General features: G+C 42.6%; 1 protein-coding gene across 1 annotated transcript in view; it reads left to right on the forward strand.

The window, feature by feature from the left end:
- Nucleotides 1-21,301, forward strand: part of LOC138284183 (aminopeptidase Ey-like) — a 432,258-nt gene that overhangs the window by 45,553 nt on the left and 365,404 nt on the right. The window lies entirely within an intron of this gene.

Here is a 21,301-nt window from a genome sequence, read left to right on the forward strand (position 1 = left end):
CTACCCAGCCAGTGGTCTTCATAGGCTGCCCTATTTGAAGTTTTCCACATACCAGTGAATTGGAGTTACCAACACAGCAGGATCAATTTTGTCAGAAAGAATGCCAGGCAGTTTGCTATATGTTATTGGTAAGCTCTGTATTGTTTGTTTCTTAGTAACAATCTTTCAAAGCAATGTTTTATTCAGAGAAACAAAGAAAATACCTAGCTCTACAGGGAGTTACCTCTCTGTGCACAGGGGCTGATGTTAATTTTTCCCACCCTGGTGAACCAGGTGAGTCATGGTGTGAAAACACCGCTGTGGGGGGCACATAATACATAATGTGGGCATCCTTCCCCAACAATTTCAGCTAACATGAAAGATGGAACACAACAAATGACTGACCATCAGCTGTGGCATCTCCAGCAGTCAATCATCCTTTCCACCAACCTTTAATGGGGGAGAAGGGTCAAGAGTTTAATGGAGCTGGAGCCCTTCAATTTATAGTGCGGTTACGCGATGCGCATTTTTTAATGACCCCTTTTGTGATTTGTCCATAAGCCTTGCATGGAATAGCCCAAATGTACCTAGCTAAGGTCTTCCAGAAGTAAAAACTAGCTAGACAACATCTGGCATTCTTTAACACTCTTGTGCACCAAAATGGTAAATTCAAGGGGTTCTAAGATTTTTGCACCATCCTCTGGAACTCCTTACCACTCCACATAAAATGTGTACATGATTTTCTGAAATTCAGAAAAGGGCTGAAGCCTACCTCTTCCAGGGTCCCTCTGATGCATCTGGGATAGAAATCAATCATTGTCATTTCTGTAATAAAAAGAGAAACTTGTAACTGTCCTCTATTGGAGGCAACATTGACACCCCTGTTAAGCCACCCGACCATGTCCCTCAATAGTAACAAAGTTTCAGGAAGACTGGCGCAAACGGTTGGTAAAACGTTGGATACATAGCTGTTGGATACGAAACACAATAAATGGAAGACCTGGATAAGCACAGAATACTTTTGCCACTGTACATGAGATGCCCATAATACTGTAGTTGAGAATCAACCTGAAATTGGCGAAATAGAATTACTTCCTTCAAATTAAAGCTGTTAGAATTGTCTTACTTTGTCAAGATTATGCACTTAGACCACCCCAGGAACTAAAACAATATCAGCAGAGCTCACATATTTTACAACTGTCCATTACTCAACTAAGAGTAATTCCATTAACATTACAGCTAACCCTTCAAGGAAAGTCCAAGGGGCAAAAAACAGAGTCAGAAAGCCTACTGGCTGAGTTCTACCAGACATATGCTCCCCTGAAAGGGCCACATCTTGGAGAGATGGATGCAGAAGCAGTGGAGGGTTGTATACTAACCACAATAGAGGCCCTAATGATATGAATCCTGAAACCACAGGGCGATAATCTTAATGTGGCCTCCAACAGTCTACTATAAATGTTATACAATTCTTAGCAAAGTGTTAGCCTGACACCTATACCCTTACCTACAAGAACTAATACATGATAACCAAAATGGATTCATCCCCCAATGCAACAGATAATATTAGGAGACTATTTAGGATCCCAGAAGAACTGCCTTTCGACACAGTACCATGAGGCAGTGGTCCTATTGATGGACTATGAAAAGCACTTGACACTTTGGGTCACCAACGGGCTCATATGAAACACCTGAATATTGGAAAAGGATGGGGCAAGTGGCTCGCCTTACCTTATCCAGATTCCTAGACATATGCATGTATATAGCACAGAAAATATTCTGGGGCGCCAGGCAGAAGTGTCCTCTTTAGCCAATGGTATTTGCATGGACAGTGGAACCCTTTGCCAACATTATAAGGTTAGAAAGGTGTGGCAGGGGCATTCCCCAGTGGGAAAGAGAACACATCACCAATATAAATGCAGATGACATGCTTTTATACCTTCAAATTGAAACTGGCATCACTCAGTGTGTGTAATGTCAGGAGGAGCTGAGGAGATTGTTCAGTCTTAATAGCATCTAGGAAAAAATGTGTATTCCTGGTGTTCTGTACAATGACAAAAGTGCCAGATTTGATGATATAGCTGGTAATCAAATGAGAGACACACATACTTAGGTATTTGGGAGTTAAAATTTATCATAGTTAAAAGGATATCAAGGAAAGGAATCTGGGCAGCGTGTTAAGGTCCTTGAAATGAAACATTGAGTTGTGGTAAACACTAAAACTGCCAACAATGACAAAGATAGCACTATCTAAGATAGCCTTGTATTTCTTTGCAAATTTCCAGCTATGGATTGCCCAGCATTTGTATAGACCACCAAACACGCAAACCAGGGAGCTGATTTAGGAATGAGAAGGCAGAGACTGTCCCTATGTGTACTGCAGTGCCTGATCAAGGAAGGGGGATTCTAGGGTAACTGATTACAAGCTGTAATTTCATGCTGATCAACTGCAATGGCTGGCTAAGTGGCAATTTGCTAACCGCAGTAGGAGGAGCACCGATCGTAAAGTATTGAGGCCCACACTGAGCCCAAGGAAATCTAAACTCTTCATAACAGGCTTAAGAATTTAGAGGAGGGTTATTAGGATAACCCAAACACGTCTGAAGGCACAGAAGGTGGCCACCAAGTTTATGCTTCTGGCACTAGTGCTCGCAAAGGAGGTGGTAATGATAAACTGGTGCTCACATGATGACCCACCATAGTAGATAGAAACAGGAAGTAGAAAGGTGGGTGTTATGAATTGGGTCTCTAGATGGCAGAGGTGTGCACCCTGTTCAAGTAGGGACCACAATCCTAATCAGGGTAAGTCATATAAACAATTTAAATTAACCTGTACTCACCCTCTGGTACCTTGGCAAAGAACCCTCAGGCTTACTTGAGTAGGAATGTGTAAAGTATTTGTACAACACACACACAGTAACACAATGAAAACACCACAAAAAGATTCCACACAGATTTAGAAAAATAGAGATTATTTATCAGAGAAAGTTAAGAACAAAACAGCAAAAATCCAATCAGTATATTCGGCGATATCACATTTATCAAGCTAATTACTAAAGTATACCAGTGCTTTACGAGTTTCCAGTGTACATGTGGTATTGAAATCTGATGAGGGCTAGTGCACCTCTTTTAGAACAGTTACGGTACTCCTCTCAGGGGGCACCCACGCTGGTCAGATCTCTCTGCATGAGGCCCATGTCGACCAGCGATGTACTTCTGGCTTACGGCACTATGGAGATACTCTTAGAGTGAGGGGCTGAGAGCAGATGCCGCGCTCACTGTACAGAAGTGTCAATCAGTCCAAAACACGCTTCGGTATTGGGGTGTTGCCTTGTTGGACTGGGCTCTGCACCCCAGGGTGATAAGAGTGGTGCAAGAGGCAAAGTCTTTGATAGTCCTGAGACCTTGTAAAGAACAGGGGGCAAGCCAGCAAGCCCTTGGAGTCCCTCTGGGATTGTTTCTTGATTCCTCAGTATTCAAGAAAGGTAGAAGTCAGCAGGCAGCAGGGTACCTCAGTCAAGTAGGGGAGCAGTTCCTTATAATAGTCAGGTACAGCAAGATGACAATCCTTCAGCACAACAGCCTTTACTAGTAGTACCAGTAGTTTCTTCCAGGTCTAGTAGTGTATCACTTTGAGGGGGTCAGAACCCTGTACGTATACTGAAAAGTGCCTTTGATGTGGGGGACGACTTCAAAGGATCTCTCTGAAGTGCAGAAGACCCCCTTCCATTCCAGCCCTGGCTTCAGACTACCACTAGGCGGTAACCAGCATTTTATGTGGGGGCAGGCACTTCACATTTAAAGTGTAAGTGTGAGCTCCCCTCTACCCTTCCAGCCCAGGAAGACCCAGTAATATGCAGATGAATACAGATACAGTTGAGTCTCCTGTCTTGTTGTGTCTGGAGAGAATGCACAACTGTAGCTGTCACCAAGCCTAGACCTGTCATGTATTGAAGACAGGTTATCAGGCACACAGAGCAGAGAAATGTCCACTTTCTAAAAGTGGCATTTCTGAAATAGTAATAATAAATCCAACCTTACCAGTAAAGAGGATTTATCCTTACCTTTCCAATTATATGAAACCTGATGCAGGTACTCATTTCTGATCCAGAATTACAGTTTAACAGTTTATTAAGGAATTCCCAATGCTGGACTATGAGGGCAGAAGGCCTCTCAGTAATGAAAAATGACTTTGGGAGTTTTTCATAGCCAGGACATGTAAAACTTAAAAGTACATGTCCTGCCATTTATGTACATACCACCCTGCACTATGGACTACCTAAGTCTAGCTTAGGGGTAACCTGCATGTAATAAAAGGGGAGCCAAGTCAAAGCGGCAGAGAAACAGCACACACAGGCTCTGGGATGGTAGGCCTGAGACATTTTTACTGGGCAATTTAAGCAGATGGCACAATCACTGCTGCAGGTCCACTAGTAGCGTTTAGAGGCATATTTAAGAAAAGTGCCACTGCACTGCGCCCCCCTAATGCCACATTTGTGCACCATATTTAAAATATGGTGCACCATAGTGGTAGTTAAGGGACTAGCGTCAGAACTTTTTACGCTAGTACGTTGCTTTACAGGATTAGCATAAAAAATGTTGACGCTAATCCTGCAAAGCATCCGGAGGCCCATTGTAACCAATGGAAGCTCCAAGCAGGAATTAAAATTGCCAAAAAAATTAACCTTTTTTTGGTTCCCCCTAATGGAGGAATGCCCCCTTGACATACATAATGCCTGGAGCAGGCATAATGTACTGCAAAGGGTTACAAAGTGGCACAATGCATGCATTGCACCACTTTGTAAATATGGTGCCACGTTTTTTGCCTTCTAACACCGCATGAGCATAAACAAAATTACTCTAATGTGGAATTAGAATGGCGCTAGGGGCTCTTAAATATGCCCCTTAATTTACAAGCCCTTGGTATATGGTATACCACTTTACAGGAGACTCACAAGTAAATTAAATATGACAATTGTGGATTCACCTATGTTAACATATTTTAAGGGAGAAGTACATGCCCTTTACAACTGGTCAGCTGTGGTAAAGTGCTCTGAGTCCTAAGGCCAGCAAAATACAGCTAAAAACAGGAAGTGAAAAGCAAAAAGCTTTGTGTAAGACCACCCTAAGGAAGCCCGGTCTTTCAACCACTGAATGCACATTCAAAAAGGCTGCTGCTCCCATAAAGCAGTGAAATCTCCAGATGCCTTAAATGGGCAATGGTATTGTGCCCACCATGCGTCATACTCATAGAAATAACATATTAATCAAAGCCAGCACAGAATCACCAAAGTGTGTTTTTATTGCACCCTCACAATTACTGAAAATATTTTTCCCATCAAATGTCCCATTTGAAGTATACACATTGATGCTTTGCCACAAAGGCAGGTTCAGAGTATGAGCCAAAGATTTCACCATTGTTTGCACACCTTCATTCTCAATGGGTTTAACCTCACTAAAACAGGGAATGACCCAACGAAATGAGATTTTATTTAATTGGCTGTGTTGCTAAACAATAGGAGTTTTTTGAAGAGTACTTTTCTACTTAATACGTGGGCGTGGAATGGTACTGCACAACTAGATGATGTGTTTATGCACTTAGGCATGCTCAGAGTCTCCTGGTCAACAATGTCCATCAAGTATAATTCACGCATCTTGATTGGCATATATTATCAAGAATCAGAATCTCTTCTTCCAGAAATATCTCCTGACTATATCTATATGTACAGTAAAATGGTGAGTTACCCAGGAAGCTGTGCTGGTCTTTGCTGTGTGCAAATTTGACCACCTAGATATCTCTAACCATATTACTCCATGGTCAGATTTATTCTGGGTCTTGCTATTGAATTGAAGATGATATGCTGACTAATTAATAACTGTGATTCCCACATTGGTGCACACGACTTCATAGAAATGGATGGTGAATAGCACATCCTTGTCTGGTATTGCTCAGGATATTTGAGCATGCAGATGAACAATCTGCTGAATAAAAAGCAACACAGAACCATATGCTTTAGAAGTCGATTTCCAACCCACAACATGGACCATTGTAGCCAAATAATCAATGACTTCCATAATCTCATAGCCCTGCCTTGTAGGATATTTAATGTATGGTACATTCATAGTGCACACTGTCTGGCATTTGATATGAGAAATTGGTGCAGTCGTTCTGTGGTTTTGTATGGTGTGTTTTTTACAGAGATAGAATCACATCAAAAGTATGTGTCCATGTGTTTCACAAACCAGACACCCATCATTTGTTGTTGCACCAGTGCAAAAACTTTCATTCACCTTGGATGACCAGGCAGTCTTGAATTATGACAGAAAGAAAGTATGTATTTGCTCTAAATGCATGATTCATACAAACAAACAATCTTTGATGTAGGATATTCTGCTTCAGTCAGAAAGCTGTGGAATTTCAACTAACCATGTCTACATAGTGCAATTGGAACATAGTTCCTGCAGCTAAACTGAAAACTTTACTTTAGCGTCACAGCAATGGGTTGGTCTGGAAATTTGTTTGGCTCAATATGGAAGCAGGATACCCTAATGGTCTTGTAAATGAATTCAATGCTCATAATGAAGAGTGAAATCAAACTCCAGGAACAACAAGTACTACTGGAGCTGACTGACACAAAGATGAGAAAATCTATAGAATGCAATGATCAGTGTATAAGTTACCACATGATGGGTCCACTTGGCAAAAGAAACTTTGATAGCTAATGCCTCCAGAATGGCAATTGTCTAATTCCATTCAACAGAAAAATATTACTGGGTCCTTCTGAGAGAGAGATAATGGACAATTTTGTCCTACATCAAATTTTATGCCAAGATTTCAAATGCATCGTCTACTTATTGGGTCCACAACGGGGACTACTCTCACTTTCTAGCAAGGTGATAATTGACAAATCACTGGTAAAAAGAAATTGCCAACCCTAAGACACTCTGAATCTCATTCAGTGATGATGATGATGTTTAGGATTGCTGGCACCTCTTTAGATCTGATTATACTTCTCTGAAGTTCAACAGTGGTAACATGGAACTGGTATTTCATATGTATAGCCAGTGCTTGTGCTAGTTCATCAGTACATGATACACATGCTCCATGTAGTTGGCAGAGATGAAAGCAATCAAACTAGAGGGGAGTTTGTTTCTAGAAAGCAAAAAAATACAAATAGTTTTGTTGCATTGGGTGTTTTCTTCTATCTCTTGCATGTCCCTTGTAGAGGTTCCAGTTAGGAACTCCCAGTTAGTACCACCCTAAATAGTCCAGGCCTTCTGAAATACATTGACAGATGTCCCTACGGTGGATGGGCCATCAGTCAGAGGTTTCCGTTGGCAGAGCCAGATGAACCACTGCTGCCAAGAACTTGGTGCACCACTCATATCTAATGAGTAGGGTGAACACTGAGTTTGACAGGGTGCAAACTCCACCAATTTATACCATGCCTTCCACTCTACCAAATTATAAATTAACCCAATTGTCCCTAAAACCAAAATATCACCAAAGTACATGAAAGGAACTCCTGCACCACAAGCTATCTTTGTATGATGATATACTTCCTGAAAAGTGTTAAGTAGCATGCCAGCCTGTAAACTTGTATTAGCAAATAACTTGGAAACTCCTTTTAGTATAATGTGCTTTCATGGACACATCCATATAAAACACATGTAGAATACTATGAAAAAAGTTTGAGAAGAGGCTGATTGAGCAGCAGAATTAAATAACACAGAAACATTAAATTGCTCTTCATCTTTCTCTACTCATTACAATGTTTTGATTTCACATCGTAATCAGAGCTGGGCTGGCGATACTGGACACAAAGCAAACCTTCACTAGTTGGAAGACCAGGGGCTCCTTTTAGGAGTGGGCAGAAGGTTCTTCAGCTATCCAGCCAAGGATATGTGCTTTAGGAGTGCACACACACACGTTTCTGGTACATAGCTATGCCCCCGACCAAATCCTCCCGAAGATGATCACAATCCCATGCTACACTAATTGAGTCCAGTATGGAACTAGTGTGAACACAGGTGCTTGGTTACTTTTAGCTCTTAGTACACCACTGTCAGTAATCTCATTACTCCAATTCTTCTCCCTCCCCACTGCTCTTACATAATAAGTGTGTCCACCATTGAGAAAGACCTATCTCTTACTACTTAAAAGAAAGTGTTCAAACTCCTCCTTCCTTTGGCACCTTAAGGATTTTAAATAAAATATATATTGGATGATTGGCATTTCTTAAATGAAAAGTATTTTAAATTGCATCAATAAAATAAACACTGATGATGTAGCTGATGGTTTCTTCTGCAGAGTTACATATTGTTAACAGACAGTCAACACTAGCTACCTCTAGGAAGGGGATTTGTGAGATGAAAAAACAATAAAAAGTCATTTGGCTTCAGGGTTGAAGTTTGTCACAAGGCGTAAAGTTTCAATGATGTTTATGAAGATGGCAATTCCTTTACAGATAACAAAGTTGGGGCCAAATGTACAAAAGCATTCAGAGAATCAGGCCATTTCCAGCCATAAAAATGCTTTTTGATATGTACAAAACACAAATTGCATCCAGTAACATGTTACTAAAGCACAGTTTGTGTTTAGTGATTCTGTATTTGGAATGGGCATATTTAGGGTGTCCCTTCCAAATAATGAATTTCAGTGCTACAGATGAAGGTTTTGTGACTGAATTACGGTTGCAAAACAATCATTTTTTACCAATACCTCAATTGTGGTAGCAACCCTTCACAAATAATAAGAATCCCCTATGGAACCCCTAAACCTTTGTAAATGTTGAAACAAACATATTTTAAGAACAGGCAGTGGTCCAGGAGACCACTGTCTGCTCTTAAAAAATGAAACAAACATTGAATTTTATTTTTTGAAAAACATCCCGCTGCATTAAAACAAGAAAAATATTGCTTTTATAAAAAGCAATCACAGACACGGTGACCTGCTGACACCACAAGGACACCATCTCTGTGATGGCTGCAATTCCTAATGGGTCACAAATTGCGACCTACCTCATTAATATTCATGAGTTAGGTCTATTTGCGTCCCCATTAAGAATTGCTAAATGAAACCCAATATGTTTCATACATTAGGAATTGCAATTTTCTAATTGAGATTTTTAGAAATTCACAACTAGATAATCCCTATTCTTAAAATGTGTACATATGGCCTTTGGTGCTTAGAATGGTCCAAAGGTAGCAGATGAAATGTTGCTCCTGGACCTCAGTGTAGAAAAAGTGAAGGAATAGGAGATGAATGTCTAACAAACATTAACAGTATGTGGTCAACCACAAATGGGGAAACTTAATTATAAATAGCCATGTAATACTATGGTGGAGCAATATTTACAATCTGAAAGAAGTCAGTGTTTGAAAAGAGATATTTATCTTTTCCAAGGACACTAAATGAAGAAGCACAAGAAAATGCAAGTTGAAGTATCTGCTTTAGAGTACATAACAACATGAATCCAAAAAGTGAAGTTCTGAAAGTTCACTGTAACATGCTAGCCCTATTAGGGAGACTAGAAACCAATATCAGGGACTGATGACTAAGGGGGAATTTGGAGTTTAGCAGATGTGGGGCATCTGCCAAAAAGAGACAGTTTATCCATCCTTTAAAGTTCCAGTTTGCTTATCTGAATGTGAGTGGCCAAAGCACCAATCTTGAACCAGTGGAGCCTCAGCTGGTTCTGTCATCAGAAACATGTGACCATTTGCCACATGGCTGTCGGTCAGTGTAAGTGCGAACAACTACCACTTATGTACAGATTTCTTGTTTAGATTATGGTGGAAATTCTAGTGGCCCCGAAAAGGAAGAATTAGAAATGGGGTCTGTGTTAGACAGTCAGGCTATCCTTTGTCCAAGCAAGAACACTCACTCTAGTCAGGGTAAAGGATAATAACCCTCAGTTAACTACAGAAGCAATGTGTAAAGTATTTGTTCCAACACACACAGTAATACAGTGAAAACACTACAACATGGACACCACACCAGTTTAAAAATATAGGTAATCTTTATCTAAATCAAAAAAGACCAAAATGACAAAAATCCAACATACACAAGTTAAAAAATGAATTTTCAAAAGAATAAGAGTTTTAATCCTTAGAAAACAGTGAGAATGCTGTTGTTACACAAAGTACCTGGCTAGTGTCAAAAATAAAGCTGCAGGGGGGAGTGTGCATCAGAAAAGGCAGCAATGCATTGATTCCTTTCTTGCAAAAGAGGCCGTGTGTTGTTTCTTCTCCGGTCAGAACGGCAATGCATTGTTTTTCTCCCTGCAAGAGAGCGAGGCATCATGGAAAATCCTGTCCCACAGTGTCAGAAAACCGCACTGCGTGGGGTTTGCGTCATTAAGAGCAGCCGCAATGCATCAATCTCCCAGCCGCGATGCAGGTGGAGCATTGATTTTAACAGCAAGGACGGCGGCATGCCGTTTATCAGCCGTAATTGCAGATGGTGCATCGTAAATTTCCCTGCACAGTGTTGTGTGCATGGATTTTCAGCTCTTTTCTGCCAACCTCACCTTTCAAGGGCCCTGGTCCTAGATAGAGCACCACGTGGCAGGACAGGAGTCTCAACAGAGTCCAGTTGTTAGCAGACAAAGGGCCTAATTCCGAATACGGCGGGCGGTGAAAACCGCCAGAAACAGGCTGGCGGGAAGGGGGTCGGAATCCCCATGGTGGCACAGCGCCGCCATGGAGGATTCCCTGGGCCAGGGGAAAACCGGCGGGAAACCGCCGGTTCCCCTTTTCTGACTGCGGCTTTACCGCTGCGGTCAGAATAGCCCAGGAAGCACCGCCAGCCTGTTGGCGGTGTTTCCGCTGCCCTCCGCCCTGGCGGTTTCAAACCGCCAGGGTTGGAATGAGGGCCAAAGTCTTTTATGTACCTGAGACTTTAAAACAGGACGCAAGCTCACTTTAAGCCCTTGGAGATTCTTCTAAAGCAGGAATACACAACAAAGTCCAGACTTTATTCCCCGTTCACAGGCAGAAGCAGCAATTGCAGGATAGCCCAACAAAGCACAGACAGGGGCAGCACTTCTCTTCAGCTCAGCTCTTCAGCTCTTCTCCTTGGCGGAGGTTCCTCTTGAATCCAGAAGTAATCTTATTTTCAGGGGTTTTGGGTCCACTACGTATACCCCTTTCTGCCTTTGAAGTAGGCCTATTTCAAAGGAAAGTCCCTGTTGTTCACAAGATCCTGCCTTGCCCAGTCTAGGCCCCAGACACATACCAGGGGGTTTGAGACTGCATTTTGTGAGGGCAGGCACAGCCCTTTCAGGAGTGAGTGACCACTCCTCCCTCCCCTCCTAGCACAGGTGGCTCATCAAGACATGTAGGCTACACCCCAGTTCCCTTTGTGTCACTGTCTAGAGGAGAGGTGCAAACAGCCCAACTGTCAAACTGACCCAGACAGGGAATCCACAAACAGGCAGAGTCACAGAATGGTTTAAGCAAGAAAATGCCTACTTTCTAAAAGGGGCATTTTCAAAATAACAATTTAAAAAACAACTTCACTAAAAGATGTATTTTTAAATTGTGAGTTTAGAAACCCTAGACTCCCTATTTCTTTCTTCTCCCAAAGGGAATCTGCACTTTAATAATATTTAAAGGCAGCTCCCATGTTAACCTGTAAGAGAGATAGGCTTTGCAACAGTGAGGACTGAATTTAGCAGTATGTGACTGTTAGCACATGTAACACTCATCAGCAAATGTCCCACCTTCACATACACTGTGCCCTGCCCAAAGGGCTACCTAGGGCGTACTTTAGGGGTGCCTTACATGCATAAAAAGGGACGGTTTAGGCCTGGCAAGGGAGTACACTTACCAAGTTGAATTGGCGGTTTAAAACTGCACAAACAGACACTGCAGTGGAAGGTCTGAGTCATAGTTACAGGGCTACTAAGGTGGGTGGCACAACCAGTGCTGCAGGGCCACTAGTACCATTTGAGTTACAGGCCCAGGGCACCTCTAGTGCACTTTAATGGGGACTTACTGGTAAATCAAATATGCCAATCGTGGATAAGCCATACACATACATTTTACATAGGAGCACTTGCATTTTAGCACTGGTTAGCAGTGGTAAAGTGCCCAGAGTTTCAGAAAATTGTAAAAACAGAGAGCACACATCAACAACTTGGGAAACAGAAGCAAATATTTAGGGGAGAACATGCCAAGGATGCCAAGTCTAACAGGAAGCATGAAAGTTACTCCCACCTACTGAGAGAATAAGCCCAGAGCATGATTGCCATTGATTTATTTTTATAAAAACAAAATATCTACTTTGAGATTTTGTTATTGAAAAACAAAAAATTTGCCCTGTAGGAACATCAAAAATAGTGCCCCTCGAGAAAATAATAAGTATTTTCAATGGAGCAGCCCCAGGGACAGTGTTACTGATGGCACAGTGATCCCAGCCAGGCAGGTGAGGTTCTCTAAAATTGATCAATGGCCATAACATCAGAAGCCATAGTGGGTCGGCTGACCTTTCGCCAGACTATTACATAGGACGATTTCAGCCTTGCAAAAGGTTTACTCTGCCAGGTCAAAATGGCAGTTTAAACAGGCTCTGCTATGTCAGTCTTGAGACATACTTAAAGTGCTAGGGGAGAGGGTGGCATAATCAAAGCTGCAGCCCCACTAGTAGCATTGAAGTCACAGTACCTGGGCATGTGTAGTGCCATTTTACTAGGGATTTACTATAAGTAAATTAAGTATACCAATTGGGTATAAGCCAATGCTACCATATTTAGAGGAGATAGCACAAGCACTTTAACATTAGTTAAATCAGACAACGACCCCAACACCACCACCCTGCTCAACGACCCCAACACCACCACCCTGCTCGACAACCTCGCCAACCTCGGCCTCAAACAACTGGTGAACACTGCCACCCACATCGCCGGACACACACTCGACCCTATCTTCTCCGCCAGCAAACACGTCTTCTTCAGCCACGCCTCCGCCCTTCATTGGACCGACCACAGCTGCGTCCACTTCACATTCCGACGCGAGACCCGCCACCTCCGCACTCAACCCATCCCTCGCCGACAGTGGAACAAGATCCCTGAAGAGCAACTGTTCGCCGCACTCGCCACCAACCAACCCACCCTCACCACCGACCCCAACGTCGCAGCCCTCAACCTCACAAACTGGATCTCCAACTGCGCAGACAACCTTGTTCCCCTCAAACGCTCGCAGCGATAGAACAACACCAAGAAACCCCTCTGGTTCTCTGACACCCTCAAAGAATCAAAGAAAACTTGTCGCGCACTTGAGAAAGCCTGGCGCAAGGACCGCACCGCTGACAACATGACCGCCCTCAAGAACGCTACCCGCAAACACCACCACCTGATCCGCACTGCCAAAAGGAATTTTTTCACCGACAGACTGGACAAAAACAGCCACAACAGCAGAGAACTCTTCAGCATCGTCAAGGAGTTCTCCAACCCCAGCGCCAACGCCAACGCCGTCACGCCCTCACAGGATCTATGCGAATCCCTCGCCACTTTCTTCCATCGCAAGATCAGCGACCTCCACGACAGCTTCGGACACCAGACCCAACCTAACACCACCGAACCCACATCCCCGACCATCACCCTCAACAACTGGACCCACATCAGCACGGAAGAAACCAAATCCATCATGAACTCTATCCACTCCGGCGCCCCTTCGGACCCCTGCCCGCACTTCATCTTTAACAAAGCCGACAACATCATCGCCCCGCACCTCCAGACCGTCATCAACTCTTCTTTTTCTTCTGCTACCTTCCCCGAATGCTGGAAACACGCCGAAGTCAACGCCCTACTAAAGAAACCTACGGCTGACCCGAGCGACCTGAAAAACTTCCGCCCCATCTCCCTTCTGCCTTTCCCAGCCAAAGTATTAGAGAAGACCGTCAACAAACAGCTGACCACCTTCCTGGAAGACAACAACCTGCTCGACCCCTCACAGACCGGATTCCGAACCAACCACAGCACTGAAACCGCCCTCATCTCAGTCACAGACGACATCAGAACCCTGATGGACAACGGTGAAACAGTCGCCCTCATTCTTCTTGACCTCTCGGCTGCCTTTGACACCGTCTGTCACCGTACCCTAATCACCCGCCTCCGCTCCACCGGGATCCAAGACCAGGCCCTGGACTGGATCGCCTCCTTCCTCGTAAACCGCTCCCAAAGAGTCTACCTCCCTCCGTTTCGCTCAGAACCCACTGAGATCATCTGCGGCGTACCTCAAGGCTCATCACTCAGCCCGACACTCTTCAATGTCTACATGAGCCCCCTCGCTAACATCGTACGCAAGCACGACATCATCATCACCTCCTACGCCGACGACACCCAACTTATACTCTCCCTCACCAAGGACCCCGCCAGCGCCAAGACCAACCTACAAGAGGGTATGAAGGACGTCGCAGATTGGATGAGGCTCAGCCGCCTAAAGCTGAACTCTGAAAAAACTGAAGTCCTCATCCTCGGCAACACCCCGTCCGCCTGGGACGACTCCTGGTGGCCCACGGCCCTCGGCACCGCACCGACCCCCGCAGACCACGCCCGCAACCTCGGCTTCATCTTGGACCCCCTTCTCACCATGACCAAGCAAGTCAACGCCGTGTCCTCCGCCTGCTTCCTCACCCTCCGCATGCTCCGCAAGATCTTCCGCTGGATCCCCGCCGACACCAGAAAAACCGTGACCCACGCCCTCGTCACGAGCCGCCTGGACTACGGCAACACCCTCTACGCTGGGACCACCGCCAAACTCCAAAATCGCCTGCAACGCATTCAAAACGCCTCAGCCCGCCTCATCCTCGACGTACCCCGCAACAGCCACATCTCCGCACACCTGAGACACCTGCATTGGCTCCCAGTCAGCAAAAGGATCACCTTCCGACTTCTCACCCACGCACACAAAGCCCTCCACGACAAGGGACCGGAATACCTCAACAGACGGCTCAACTTCTACGTCCCCACCCGCCCCCTCCGCTCCTCTGGCCTCGCACTCGCCGCCGTCCCTCGCATCCGACGCTCTACGGCGGGTGGGAGATCTTTCTCCTTCCTGGCGGCCAAGACCTGGAACTCCCTCCCCACCAGCCTCAGGACCACCCAGGACCACTCCGCTTTCCGGAGACTCCTAAAGACCTGGCTGTTCGAGCAGCGATAACCACCCCCTTTGTCCCTAGCGCCTTGAGACCCGCACGGGTGAGTAGCGCGCTTTATAAATGCTAATGATTTGATTTGATTTGATTAGTAAGCAGTGGTAAGATGCACAGAATTCTAAGGCCCGCACAAATGAATTCATAAAAAAATAGGAGGAAGGCAAAAGGTTTGGGGGTGACCCTGCAGGAAGGGCCTAGTCCAACACTCTTTTACACTGTGAATATGGCAATGAAAGGTTGCCTAATCTCTGCCTCCTCCAAATTAATAAGACAAGAACAACAGCATGTGAGCAGGACATCTAGGATCTTCTTTATAAAAACTAGCGAAATCTCTCTGCAAATGTTTAGCCTAAAACAAAGGGACTCTTGAATCCGGTTCTGGTAATTTACCTCAGCAAGGTACCATAAGCATTGCTTAGGCTTAAGCACACCTAGTAGAGTGGTGGTAATAGAGAAGGTAGCCATCTTACCTGTAAACTGCTGTCAAAACGGTCTGGGATAGGGCTAAGGCCAAACAGGCTCCCTAGCGAGGGAGAGATTTGTCAATAACAAATGGGATCGAGTGCCTTCATATCTAGGCAGCCAGTGTCACAGAAATTTCTGAGGTTCCCCAGCCTGTTCATACCAAGTAAGGTATTAGTAGTATTGCTAGACTAAAGGCAGGGAAATTGTCAGGTGTGAATGAGTTAACAACACTATCTAAAAAAACATTTTATAGGGAGGGGTTGGCACCTTCTCTCACAAGAGTGTTTAAATCGCAAATATTTTACTGAAAATAAGGAAATCACAGAGTCTATCAAAGAGACTATCATAATTGTTATTTTTAAGCTGCACACTAGGTAGTTATTACATGCTAATCTCATTGCAGAACATGGACATGAACATTTTAATGGGTAGGCTTGTAACAAGACATGGTCCTATGTTGCAGTGATAATCGACCCAAGCAAATTTGGTTGTAGCTGCAAAGACTCGAAAAACAACATTCTACACATTGTTGATAATATCAGCCATGCTTGTAAACATGCCTTCTTGATATTGTTCAGTCATAAATAGGCTGTTTGACATTGTGATTTGGCCTTATCTGGGTAGAGTTCCTGAGGACTTTTGTTTGGACCTAGGTTCAGTAGGAAGACTACGACTTTCAGCAATTAGAATTAGAATTATTAGAATGAACGTTGTTCCTCCCCTTTGTTTCTTACATATTTGTGATATTTTGCTTCGGTATTAAACAACTTGCTGTACAGGTTCTAAGTAATGAGAATTTTAATGGGATACATATTGAAAAAGAGGCTTTTTAAATGTATATGAATGCTGATGGTATTTTTTCTTGTTGTCAGATATGAAAAGTTCTGTCCCAACACTGATCAAATTACTGGCACAATATGGTTAAGATTAAGGGTTTGGTTTAAGCTTGCTGGAGCATTTTTACCCTTCACAGAAATCAATGCTTACTGAGGTAGACTGACCTTTTGACCCAGCAATAGTGTGTAGAAGAACCATTAAACAAATATCAATTATCATGCAATATTTTAGATGGTATGAGCAATTTGGCCATACAAGGAAGACTCCGGTCAGAAATAAGGTTAGGAGATTTATTACAAACTCAGGATTGAAGTCATGTAGGTCATTCTCAATACAAAGTTACAGATATACATTATCACCAGGGATTACCCAGGGTGACGAAAGAAGTCTAGTTGAACTAACATAAACAAAACTAAACATTCAATTGCCAAAATACAAAGCACTAACAGAATCAATTGAAGTAAAGGTAATAAGTGTTGCTCAGTCTGGGCATACATGAGTCAATGTCAATAAATATTACAGCCAGTTTTCATGAGTGAAGGGACAACCCTACCATGGTCGAATCAGGAACTATTCTAAATATTTGGGGACAAACATATGGGGAACAAGAACAAAAAGAACAAAAGAGACAAAAAGAATTTGGAAAAAGGGAAAATACTCAGGGCGCCATATTCTAAGGTGGGCGAAAGATATAGGTAAGAAGTGGAAGAGCGTCAGCATGTCAGGAACTCAAGAGTCACCTGATGGGGCTTAGGGAAAATTCTAAGTGTCAATAGTATATCTCAAATTACATTGGCAAGATAAAGAGGAGTATACCTCTCAAAGGGTTCAGCATACAAAGATTCTTCTTCAGCAAAAGCTCAGATTGAAAGGCATCTAGGGAACTGCAGCATATTCTCTCCTTCTGGACCTGAATGAATGTGAATCTGACCAAAGCCCAAAACACATTGTAATATCAAAGTTCCTAAAACAATTTGATTTGCCAGGGGAATCAGTCCATGTTACGTTAAGGGGGCATCATTCAATAACAATCAACCACATGACTTCAAGTTGAAACATGAACATATTTTCCCAAGTCTTCCATGAGAACATCTTCTATCCTTGTGACTCCATGCAAGTTTGAAACAATTGTATACAATGTCAGTTCATGTTCCACAATGTTCCGGTTGCAAAGCCAATAAAGTACAACTTTTCCATGTTTAAACAATGGGGTCTATTAGCAAAAAGCTAGAATTCTCTTGGGAACAAAATCTGAAATAAGACTTAAAATACTAAATCTGCAGGCCTTACTTATGCTAACACAAAAATCATCATATTGGATTCAATTAATATGTTTTAATAAAACACATATAATAGACATTCACCATTAATAATTCTTGAACAACATGCATATCATATTCAATTTAAATTTGCACAAGGTTTTCTATTACATGTCAATAAATATAGCAAAGTACTAAATTTTTCCCACTATTTTGCTCACACATTTTAATCAATAATCATTTGAAATTCAATATTGTTTCAAGATATTTTTTTTTAGTTCAGAGTCTATATTAGAATTGAATACCTCTTTATTCATGCTAAAATGTAATTGAACTCAAATACCACCTAAGTCGAACTCTGCATTATAAAAAGGCACATTTATAAACGTGTCCATGCCACTTTCTACATTTTAAACTGGTAGTGCTCTGGATCTAATAAGGCATATACTGTGAATGAAACGAATGAAAAGCAGTGGTGTTTCATAGATCAGGTCAAAGCCGGTCTCATGTTTAGATGATTTCACTTTGAGCAAAAAGCACCACAGTAGGAGAACTCAATCTTCTTTGATAATCAGATACATGCTAATGTAGTGAGGCAAATAAGCTGAGCAGTTGAGTCTCTCTTTGTTTAACTTTTAACCATCATTTGGAATTGGCTGTATTTGATGGGTTTTGGAGTAGTGGAGAGAGGGGGAGTGCATCATACTTGGAAACTTGTTTGAGGCTAGGGGCATTTAATCATTAAAAACATTAAAACGGGCATCTGGAATCAAAGAGATTTTGATATTGACAGGCATGCCCTTTAACTTTACACAGTATGTTATCTTACATTGTTTGTGCTCTTTGACAACTTCAAGAAATGGATTACAAGTACAGATGGAGGAAAAAGGCCTATCCCTAACATATACACAATTTTAACACTGGTGAATCATTAAATCGCCACAGAAAAGGAGACGAGAGGGGGAGATAAATAGGCCACTCACTGAAAATGAATGGTGCTCAGTTTACATTTGGACAAACCATATTGCTAAATGTTTTTCAGGGAGTGGGGCTATGGTTAAGAAAGTCTTTTACTTGTACTATACACATTCTATACACATGTAAAGTTGCACCAATTGGACAAACACCAATCAGAAAATGCTGACAGAGCTGTGGAGACTCAGGCCCACTAGTCTGAAGTTCTTGCCTCTATTGATTCAATGTTCGGCACACTATTCCTTAATATCCTACATACATGCTTTTGGAGCTTCCCATTATAATTGCCCTTTATCGGTACCATGTGAGGCTTACAGAAATTTCTTTAGCTTTATAATTTACTAGTCAGGTGATAACTGCACTCAGAGGTAAAGTGATGGTCCCCGGTTTAATGACACACAATTGTCCCCTTTGCCCTTATTGATGACAACTTCCCTTTCACTTAATAAATCTTCATTTGGTCTGCAGTGGGGTAAACAAATTCTAAAATTAAGAGCCCATTGTAAGCTGTAACGGGGTCATGCAAGAATGAGTTGCATTGACCAGCTTGGTCTTTGGAAAATGCGCTCTACTCTCTCCTGGAGCCCATTTTCGAGTGCATCTGGAGGGGCAACATCATGTTAATGAGTGCATCCCAGAATTCCATCTACAACAGAGAACATTTACATCAGAGAGGAATCTGTCAATTCAGGTATCTAGGGAAGAAAAAGCCATGAAAGACTCACTCATCACATGGATAGACAAAGTAAGAGTGAAAGAAGCAAGAGATTTACAACTTTGATTAACAGTCCAATTTTCTTTTTCTTTCAAAATACATTCAAGCACAAGACAAGTTGCTGTATTGTGGCACGTTGCTGTCAATCAAACATCTTTTGAACAAGAGCACAACCTTTTACAAGAGTTAGTAAAAGACTATAAGAAGCGAAGAATTGTCTAGCCCGATAGGAAAGGGTTGTGCTGTATGTAAATACTTACCAATCCTTCCACAACAATTCATGTGAGTTTTGGCAAATTGTTTCCCAAAACGTAGTGGAAACGGTGTTCTAAGCCAGTTTTTGAAGAATTAGGTTTTCATACACTGCAAACGATTTCTAGCATGTAACTTGCTAAAGTCCTCCTAGTAACATTGCATATTAGCCCTTGTTACTCTTCCTGTGCGCAGGTCTGTGCAACTTGCTTTAACTGTGAACACCATGAGGTGCTCCTTGATGCTACAAGGCTCAGCACTTTGGGGCTAGGACACAATGCCAAATAAAATATTTTTTGCCCATAGACTAGAATGTTGCTCAGATATGAGATGGGAAATGTGAGCTGTGGCTCAAATGTTTGTGACTTTTGTAGACCCTACGCAGATACGGTGGATGTAAAAAAGTCCAAATGTCTATTTCATTTATTTGCAATTTTATTCAGTGTGAACTAGACTCCAGTGTATCAGAGTACTTTGCATTAAACACAGAAAATGTAATATTGACAAATTGTAAAACTAGTTTATTATTTACAAAAGGCATCATTGAGAGAGCCGATTGACATAGCAAGGGTTCTTACCAGGTTTAAGAATAAGCACATACAAAGAGGGGTTGTTTAGCAACAACTATTTGCTGGGGCGCCAAAAACTGGGAATTGTTCAGAGTCCAAAAATAAAAAGACTCTGGTGAAAACTTAACATCACAATGAATTTCCGTGAATCGAACCCTGGAAAGATCAGGCTGAACGTAGGCACATAATATATTGCAGTACAGAGTGTGCACTTACATGAATATTAGCTGTCATGTTTCACCAGAGTTCATGCAGATAGTGTTGTATATCCCTCAACATGTATTTCTGGACCTTAGCCTTCATCAGTAGAGATTAAAAGACGACTTTCATCAGGAGTTGCTGGGAATGCTGCCATAGTCCTCTCAGATTTCAGTACCTTTCACTGGTTTACAGGTTTACAGGTGCATCTCCAAAGGCTCATCAGCTTGTTGGCTCAAGGGAGCCTTTTTAAACAGAAGGTGATGGGAGCACACTGCCTTACATCACAGCACAGTTCGCTCCTTTGCATTGTGGTAAATGCAGTATGTTTGCATGCTTGAATATTAGCTGTAGTTTTTCACCAAAGTTGGTGCAGATAGTGCTGTACATCTCTAGACACATATATTTCCGATTTTATCCTTCATCAGTAGAGATCAAAAACGGGGCGAAGGGGCGAACTATGCTGTGATGTGAGGCAGTGAGCTCCCATCCCCTTTCTACATAATATATTGCAGTAATTTGGCCTGTAAATCTCCTTATTACATATGAAAGCACTGCATGAGCATGTGGTGTGTGTGTAGGGGTGTGACACTCAGGGGATACAATGGCTGTATACCTGGCATGCAAGGCTTTATAAGTAAGTGATTGTTATGGCCCTGTCTGTGATCCCTGTTCCCTTGATAATCATGTCTCCTTCATGCTAAAATAACTTTTAATTAGGGTTTTCACAAAGTTTGGATTACTTTATGTGGATATCCCGATTAATGGAGTTTCCCGATTGCAATGCTCCTACCCAGTCAGCTACGGTCTGGTATAGTTTTCCTGCATAAATGTTATGTGGAATTTGAAATTTTCAAGCAATCTGTACGCAAGTCAAAACATTGTATAGTTT

This window comes from Pleurodeles waltl, chromosome 3_1 (genome assembly GCF_031143425.1).
Source record: "Pleurodeles waltl isolate 20211129_DDA chromosome 3_1, aPleWal1.hap1.20221129, whole genome shotgun sequence".
Classification (NCBI taxonomy): Eukaryota; Metazoa; Chordata; class Amphibia; order Caudata; family Salamandridae; genus Pleurodeles; species Pleurodeles waltl.